General features: G+C 53.0%; 1 long non-coding RNA gene across 1 annotated transcript; it reads left to right on the top strand.

The window, feature by feature from the left end:
• The first annotated feature begins 3,626 nt into the window (after positions 1 to 3,626).
• On the top strand, positions 3,627 to 5,597 carry LOC120610282 (uncharacterized). The gene is made up of 2 exons (XR_005654899.1): positions 3,627 to 3,746; positions 5,110 to 5,597. It is a non-coding gene; the product is annotated as an uncharacterized LOC120610282 (long non-coding RNA).
• The last annotated feature ends 2,572 nt before the right edge of the window (positions 5,598 to 8,169 follow it).

An 8,169-nucleotide genomic window follows, 5' to 3' on the forward strand; every position in this document is an offset into this window, starting at 1 on the left:
CCCTTGTTTTGGGAATGGAGCGTTTGACCTTCACCAGGAAGAGACGTTGTCAACGGAAGGCTGTAAGATGCAATGACAAACCACCCAGGTGGCTCTGGGTGAACCTGAGTCTTGCTTGGGGCAGAAGACAGACTCTTGGAAGAGATTCGAAGGCCCGAACACCTAATTTCTGATGACACTGACCTGTCTTGTCCCTGAGGGAACTTTTAACACACGGACGTTTTTTCTTGCCTGGACAGTTATGCTCTGGGTCAGTGGTGCACCTGTAAATGCCAAGGAACCTAGGTTAAATATTTCAGCCTCGTTTTCCTTGCCTACCTCTCCGACTCGCCATCCGAGAAACCCCCTGCCCTGTGGAGGGAGGGGCTCCTCTGAGTAACGTCTGCACTGTGCATCTAAACATGGAATCACCATGAATGAGACAGCTACAAACATGGACCAGAGCTGGGGTGTGGTGCCGGCCACTGAAACGCCTGGAAATACGGTGTTTGTGCCCCGATCGTCCAGACTAGAACTCGGCTCCTAGAAAAGCTTTCAACAGATCGAAGTACAGTCTTCTCTCGATGTGGGTGGTGCCCGATTCCTGGGCGATTCTGTGTGTCGTAAACCATGGAAAAATGACCTCACATTTATGTGGCTAGTGGATTTCCGTTCAGGCTCAGATGACGGGGATTTTCAGCCATGCAATGTCAAAGAGGATGTTTGAAAGTCTCACGGGATGTGGTTTGATTCTTTGTCCAGAAGGGCTCTCCTGGGATTCCTGGTTTGTATCTGACACATGCTGTCAGTGTCCCTCCTCATCATGGTGACAAAAGGAAAGTCCCTGATAATTTCCTAAGTGTCCCCAAGGTGGCCTTGTCCCCTGTTGATGAAACCCACCAATAAATGAGGCATTTGGAGAGAATTAAAAGATGGGCTGCAGGAGTCCCAGCCTCTGTGCAGGAATGGGGTGCTTCTCTCCTTCCCTCTGAGAATATGTGACCACACTAGAAATCTAGAAACTTCTGAAGCTCTTCCAAAATTAGCCCCTTTGAAACACAGCATGTTACGATGGTTTTCCTGGGCAGGTGATGTTTTTCTTCTTAAGCTGCTCAAAATGAGAAAAAGACTGTTGCATCCCAAAACAACAACCAACGAAAATACCCTGTAAAAAATTGGGTGCTTTAGCATGCCAGCTGCTCTTAGCCCCAGCCCTGCATGTATGCTGCCGGTTCCTGAATATGGGGGTGCAAAGTATCATATGCCTGTGAGCCCCAATCACCACATGGACAAAGGTCAAATTCTGTCCTCAGCATCTTTGTCAGGCCCTCTGTTGTCAACGAGCCCCTGGCACAGGATCTGCTGGGGACACTGCTGCACGTTCTGCTGGGGACTTCTGGGAACTCTGAGGCAGCGTGATCGATAGAAGGGATCTGAGTGTAAAGGGATAGAGGACCCTGTTCTGGGCCAGGCTGGGAGGTCCACCCATCCCTAGTGTCCCCAGCAAGGACTGGGAGCAAAGCTGGGAGGCGTTCAGCATGCACTGTTCCAACTTGGTTCCGTCCATGACAGGGCCCCCATCGGGGATGCAGACCATGGCAGGACCTGACTTCTCATTGGAGGTATGTTTGCACAATAAGCATATAGAGGCCCTGCTTGCACACAGTAGGGTCACAGGGCCCCGGGGAGTGTGTAAGAGGTGGGGAGCTGGTTCCTCACCAGAAAAATGGACAATGATGAGCAAGTTCTCCCTGAGCATCCGTCAGCCACAGCTTGCCCTGAGGGCCACCCGAGGGTGATAGCACCATGTTCTTAGGCTGGTGGTGTCCTGGGCACTTCTTGCACACGGGCAGCCAGGTGATGCAATGCAGGGCAGGCAGTGGGGTCCGGACAGGGGTCCAGCTGCATGTCCAAACCACGCCCGCGTCCATCCAGACTGAGGTGTGACCCTACAGTCTGGTCTGGGTCGTGAAGGCTGCACATTCGGTCCCCACAGCTCTTAGTCCTCTGACTTTTTAAACCTCATCCCTCAGCTCAGTGCTGAGAGGGAAGCGCTCTCTAGGCCCTTGGGTTACATGCAAGGAAATGGGCCCAGGAAGGTGGAGTGATGTGCTCAGAGTTGCCACAGGTAAGGAACACCGCCAAGGTCAGTACACGGGCTGCGCTGCCCACCACGAAGCCCATGGTAGACCTGTGCTTTCGGGACCTTGCAGAGCCAGCATCGTTCTGATGATGACACATCTGAAGGCCCAGGTCTGGGGCCACCTGGCCCAGGACAAGCCCTCACCTGGCCACAGCCTTCCCAGCTCCAGAGGCCAGAGCCCATCTGCCTGCTGAAGGAGAGGAGGAGCCCAGGGCCAGCATGGGCCCAGGGCAGTGGCCCTAGGTGGAGCCAGAAGGGGACAGGCCGTGTGGCCCTCCTGCACCCTCACTATCTGTCAGAAAGTCTGCCACTGGGGAAGGGGCTCTGGGGTTCCTGAGTTGTGTCCTGCTGTCTCAGGATGTTTAAGACGGGTAGCCAAAGAGGGTTTGGGGATCTTTAAAGCACCCACGGGCTCCTTCAGCCTTTTCCGCACGGTTGGTGTGTCACGAGTGGCGCTCCCCTTCCTGGGGTGACTGGGTGGCACTTCCTGCCCTGCTGGGTGGGCTTGGGACCAGTTCTGGCCAATGAGTTGCGAGCCAAAGTGACACTGTAAACCTAGGAGCCCGTGCGAAACCCTCTGGAGCGCCCCTTCCTTCATGCAGAAGTGGGCGACATTCGAGGTGGAAGTCCCTCTACCCTTGAGGGTCCCTGTGTGACCCCAGAGAGCACCTTAAATTGGGGCCACAGTTCCCAGCCTGGTAACTAGGAAAGCCAGACCAAGAAGATGGGGCATTCGAGGAAAAGTTACTCCGAGAAATCAAGCACTTTGCTGAGTTCGCAACGTGGCTGGAAAGTGGTGACTCAGATCCCACATCCAGGAGTTTGCGGGGGACAGGCATTCTGACTCCCAGGGACGGCCCATGTGCCCAGCTGCAGACTGTGGAGCAGTCGCCATCAGGAGGGGACTGAGGGGCTTGCTTCTGAAGGACAGACACATCGAGTGTGGCCTGGGGTGACTCCAAAGCTGTCACGGTGAGGCAGAGAGCAAGCCAGCCTGTCTTGTTCTCGGTCTCTTTCCCTGCCCTCTTGGGACACTGATGCCAGGTGTCTCCCTGCCGATTGTGTGCAGGCAGCTGTTCCACGTCACAGAGAAGGCCCATGAGTGGGTCGAGAGGGCAGCCACCTCCTCAGCTCACTGGCCAGACCCAGCCCCATGCCACTGCCAGCTCACAGGCTGCAGCACAGCAGGGAGTGGGGGTGCGTTTCGGGGCTGCCTGGGTTCGAGAGGTCTCTCAGTGGCCAGAGGCAGCGTGGCTCTAACCTGCTACTGAGGCGGGGCCGCGTGGAGTGCTCGGGCGGACTGAGATGTCCATCTCTACCGCATGGCTGGTGTGGTTTGTGGATGGAGTTGCTTCTGGTCCTTGGGCATGTGGTTTACCCCAATTCCCCCAGACTCTAGAGTGCATACAGACGGCCCGGGGTCTGGCCAAAAGACAGGTTCTGGTTCAGCAGGTCAGCAGGGGGCCCAAGGATCTGCTTTCCCTCTGCTTTCAGGCCTGCACTTGGAGGAGTGAAGCGCTCGGGAATCAAAGCGACTTCTAGAGCAGTGATTGCTGCAGAGATGACAGCGAGGCCTACCTGTGCAAGCCCCAGTCATCCCTTGGGCGCCACGGGGTGGCTCGCAGTGAGTGTCCTGATGACGCCGAGAACAGTTCGTGCGAGGCCCTGCACAGACCGTTTGCAGAGGAGGCTGGGTTTTATTTTGGTCTCTGACATTTTGCCAATTTGGCCACAGAATAGATCGCCAGCTCCAAGATAAGTTTCATTTTCTGGCATATTGAAATAATTAGGAGTAAGGGACCTTTTCCTCCTCTTTTTGAATAAAGCAGACAACGAGGCTGGCGAATCAAGGCCAAGCCACTGGGGAGGCAGAACCCAGAGACGGCTGCCAGACCCCCATCCAGCTCTCATATGCCTGCTCCCAGTGACTCAGTCAAACGTGAACCTGGGTGCTGCTGGGGAGGGAGTGTGCAGATGTAACTAAAGTCCCCAGTCAGCTGTCCTTAAGGAAAGGAGACACCCTGGGTGAGCCTGGCCTAATCGGGCCTAACCGGGAGACCAGAACTGGGCTCGTCCGGGGAGAGAGATTCGAAGTGTGACAGGGACTCGGTGTGTTGGTGATCCTCCTTTGCTGGTTTCGAAGATGAGGGGAGGGGCCATGTGGCAAGAATATAAAATTGGCTTTCTTCTCTTTCTCTTAAGATGGTATAGTAAGGGAAGAGGTAATGTTTCCTTAAAATGATTATTCCTGAGAAAGACGATGATAGCATTTTAAGTATGGTATTTATGCTTTTTCTGCTCAGTCTAGTAGGAAAAACAGAGTTTGAAAATTTCTGGTTAACCAGTCAGACTCACAGAGAGGGGTGGGTGGAGGGGGGCAGGGTTGGAATGTTGTCACAGGCTGACGCGGCTCTTCTGGTTAAGTGTTATTTGAGTTTGTAAAGGAGGTCTCAGTTGCGTTCTTAGTCAGCTCAGGTGGGTACAACAAAATACCTTAGATAGGGCGGCATGCACAGCAGACATTTACTTCTCACAGTTCTGGAGGCTGAGAAGCCTAAGATCAGCAGATTTGACTCTTGGTGACAGTGCCTCTCCCTGACTGGCAGATGAGTACCTTCTTGTTATGTCCTCACATGGCCTTGTCTTGGTGAAGGAGAGAGGGAAGGAGGCCTCTCCTGTCTCTTCTTCCTGTAAGGACACTAATCCCCACCTGAGGATCCCTGTCATGACCTGGTCTAAACTCCATCACCTACCACGGCCCCACCGCCAGGGCCACCACCCTGGCCATAGGCTTCCAGCATGGGAATTTTGGGGGACTCAAAATTCTGACTGCTGCAAACCTGGCCGGCCGCTGTTTCCCCAATGTCAGTTCACCTAAAGGCTGGATTAGGGGCAGGGTCAGCGTTTTTGGCAAGAATTCTTTGTAGATGGAGAAATTGTATGGTTTTTTTTTTTTTTAATTCATCATCTCAGGTGTTTCTCTCTAGAGCTTGATCCGGCTGCTTCCCTGCAATGGCTGACTTTCGAGTCCTGCTCTGCCTTGGGCCACCAGTGGGCACTCAGTGTGCTCGCCCTCCTGTGTCCAAGCCATCACGCATGACCCCTTATGCACACGAGCGAGAGGGTCTCGGGGTTTTGCCCAGGTATGTGATCACTATGGGGAACCTCATGTTTTTCTGTAGCCAAAACACCTCGCCGCTTGCGATAAATACCTGAGTCTACTGTACAAAGCAGATCCAATCATCAATATTAGCTTTTCAAACAACGAGTGATTTTTATTTCACTTTCAAATAATGTATGCTAGCAACAAAAATAATCAATCAATATAGCTTAATTTATAAACTAAAAGCCACCCTAAAACCTACTGTTGCTGTAACTATGGATAACAATTTGTTGGCTGTCTTTCCAGATTTTTTTCTATAGACACCTGAACTTACAAATAACGTGAACTCCCCATTTAACACAAGGTGGGACCTAATACACATATTTTTCTACGGCTAGGTTCCTTTTTTAAAATTTGACATTTCATGGATCTCTTTCCACAGCACTATGCTCAAATCTGAGTAATTTCTTTTAACAGTCAGGCGGCATTCAATTGCCCAGGGATGGTCTGGCGGTTGATTTCATGTGTCAACTTGGCTGGCCACGGGGTGCCGAGATAAAACACTGATTCTAGCTATGTCTGTGAGGTATTTCTGGATGAGATCAGCACCAGTGAATCAGGAGTGGGCGATGGAGGCTGGGGCTGGTGTCCGTGCCTGAGGCCACAGTCGAGTTGTGCTGGTGGCCAGGGACCTACAGGGAGGGCACTGTGTCTAGTTCGGACTCGAGAGTCACTCACCCACAATGTGAAGCACCATTCCATGCCCAGGCCTATGCTTGGTCCCATGCAATTGAATTAAGAAATAAATTTTTAAAAATCTCAGCTTAAAATTGTTAACACGTACAATTTTCTGTAGAGAGGTCTCTGGGCACGCTGCCTCAGCTGGCTGTTGGGGAAGTTGTACTAATACATAGTGTTTATTTTCGGGGTACAGAGGTTGCTGCCACCCTTACCGTATTAAATTTGATCCCTTTGAGGTACACTTCATTCTCAGCACGCGCCTGGCCTGCAGTGTCAGCTCAGGACACAAAGACAGCGGCACTGCACTACTGTCACGATTCCTCACACCCGCCTCTCTGAAGCCTGTTTCTAGAGAGAAAATGTCTGAACTGGGAATGGGGAGATTGAGGCAGGAGAGAGGTGTGCAAGGAGAGAATCAGGCTACGAGGCCTCCTCCCACGATGCGGGCTCACATGCCTCCAGGCTGGGCGGGCGGTAGCAGTAGGCTCTGAATTTTCCCTCCAAAAGAAGCTAGAATTAGAATTCTTTAAATGCAAAAATGTTTGATTTTTAAATGTTGACCACTTAATACTTTAAAAAAATTGTAATGCCAGGCAGGTCAAATGGACACATTTGGGAATAGTATCTGCTCCCTGATGTCTGGTGTGCTTTTTCCCTTCTAGCCAATAAAAGCCTTCTGATCCCCATCCCTGAGTGAGGGTACAGGAAAACTGTCAGGACCAATGTCTGAGGAGCATGAGGCTGGTGACGGTCCATTCTCTCCACTGGCCAACCTTATAGAACCCGTCAAAAGGGGCCAACCCAATCCGGCCCTGGCAGGTGGGGGTGTTCAAGGCCCCTCTCCCGGGGACAGAGAAGGCTTTGCGTTCAGACCATTGCTTGTGGGCTGGGGTCTTGTGTTTGAATTGTTGCCAACCCTAAATGCCCCTGCCCCAGTCACCTGTAAAACGAGAGGACTGGAATGGGCATGGAATTTCAAAAGTGTGTGTATATTTAATGCTCAAATCCAGAGCCCAGGTGAGTGATGAGCTTTTGCCATCCCGGCGGGGTGAGGCATGGCGGCTGCCTCAGACCCGTCCCTGCCTTGGCCTGCCTCTTCTAGAATCTTCACTTGGAGTCCATTTTTCCTCATGCTTGTCTAAGAGCCAAGCTTGCGGGTTACTATTCTCGGCGAATGCCTGGAAAGATAATGACTTGGCCAGTGGTTGTCACTGAAAAGTGCAATGGGCAATCCAGGCCTAGAGGCAAAACATCCCCACAGGATGATGTGTTTCCGAAGAACCCCAGCCTCCCTTTCACTAAGCAAAGAGATCCACTAAAGACATGCTTGGGGCAGGAGGCCTGGCCTTGAAGGCAGCCCGGGGCCAGGTACTGCCCAGCGTCCATCTGTTGGTGGGAGACCACAGGCCAGTCCTCAGGACGCTGATGGAGGAAATGAGCTGGATCACGTCCTGCCTGGCACTCCAGGCCCTGGGGGGTGATGACGGTGCCCGTCTAGTCCCCAGGCCGTGCATTAGGCCTCCACAAAAGCAGCACCATAGATGTTGAGGATGCACTTCGGTGGAACTGGTGAGGGAGACAGCTTCTGGAGTGAAGTCCGTGTGTCACTGCCACCCTGCTTGTCACCAGCGAACATGCACATCTGTGGTATCCCCTCTGAACCCCTCTGTACGTGGTTAAGGCACTGACGGTGACAGCTTGTCAATGAGGTGAGCAGATCCCCTCACTGGACCCTCGCAACTGCCCTCTGAGCAAATACCCTGACAGGTGTCACAGGCGAGTATCTGGGAGGGTGGGGCAGCAGGGGTGACTCAGGCTGCTTCTGGGAAGCCCACTCCTGCCTGTCCTGCTGGCGTGTGGCTTTGTGCTGGTTCCTGGCTCCTTCAGCATCACTGACAGGAGCCGGGCTCCTTTAGGGAGGAGTGCCAAGGTGCAACGTGGCAGGGTGGCTTTCCTGGGTGGCTGTGGCCACAGTTCTTCGAGGCCTCTCTGCCCTCCCTGGTGGTCCAGGAGGGTGTGTAGTGGCCCCTGCCAGGGCTGACATCGCAGGCGGTTCTGGTTTGTCTGTCCTCCTACCTTCTCTGGCAGATCCTGGGGCGACTCAGAAGCTGAGTGTCAGAACTCTGAGCGCGAACAGTTCTGAAGGTTGCATCCCATCCCTCAAATTCATAGTCTGAAGCCTGGACCCTAGTGCCTTGGTGTT

Source organism: Pteropus medius, unplaced genomic scaffold (genome assembly GCF_902729225.1).
Source record: "Pteropus medius unplaced genomic scaffold, Ma_sr-lr_union100, whole genome shotgun sequence".
Lineage (NCBI taxonomy): Eukaryota > Metazoa > Chordata > Mammalia > Chiroptera > Pteropodidae > Pteropus > Pteropus medius.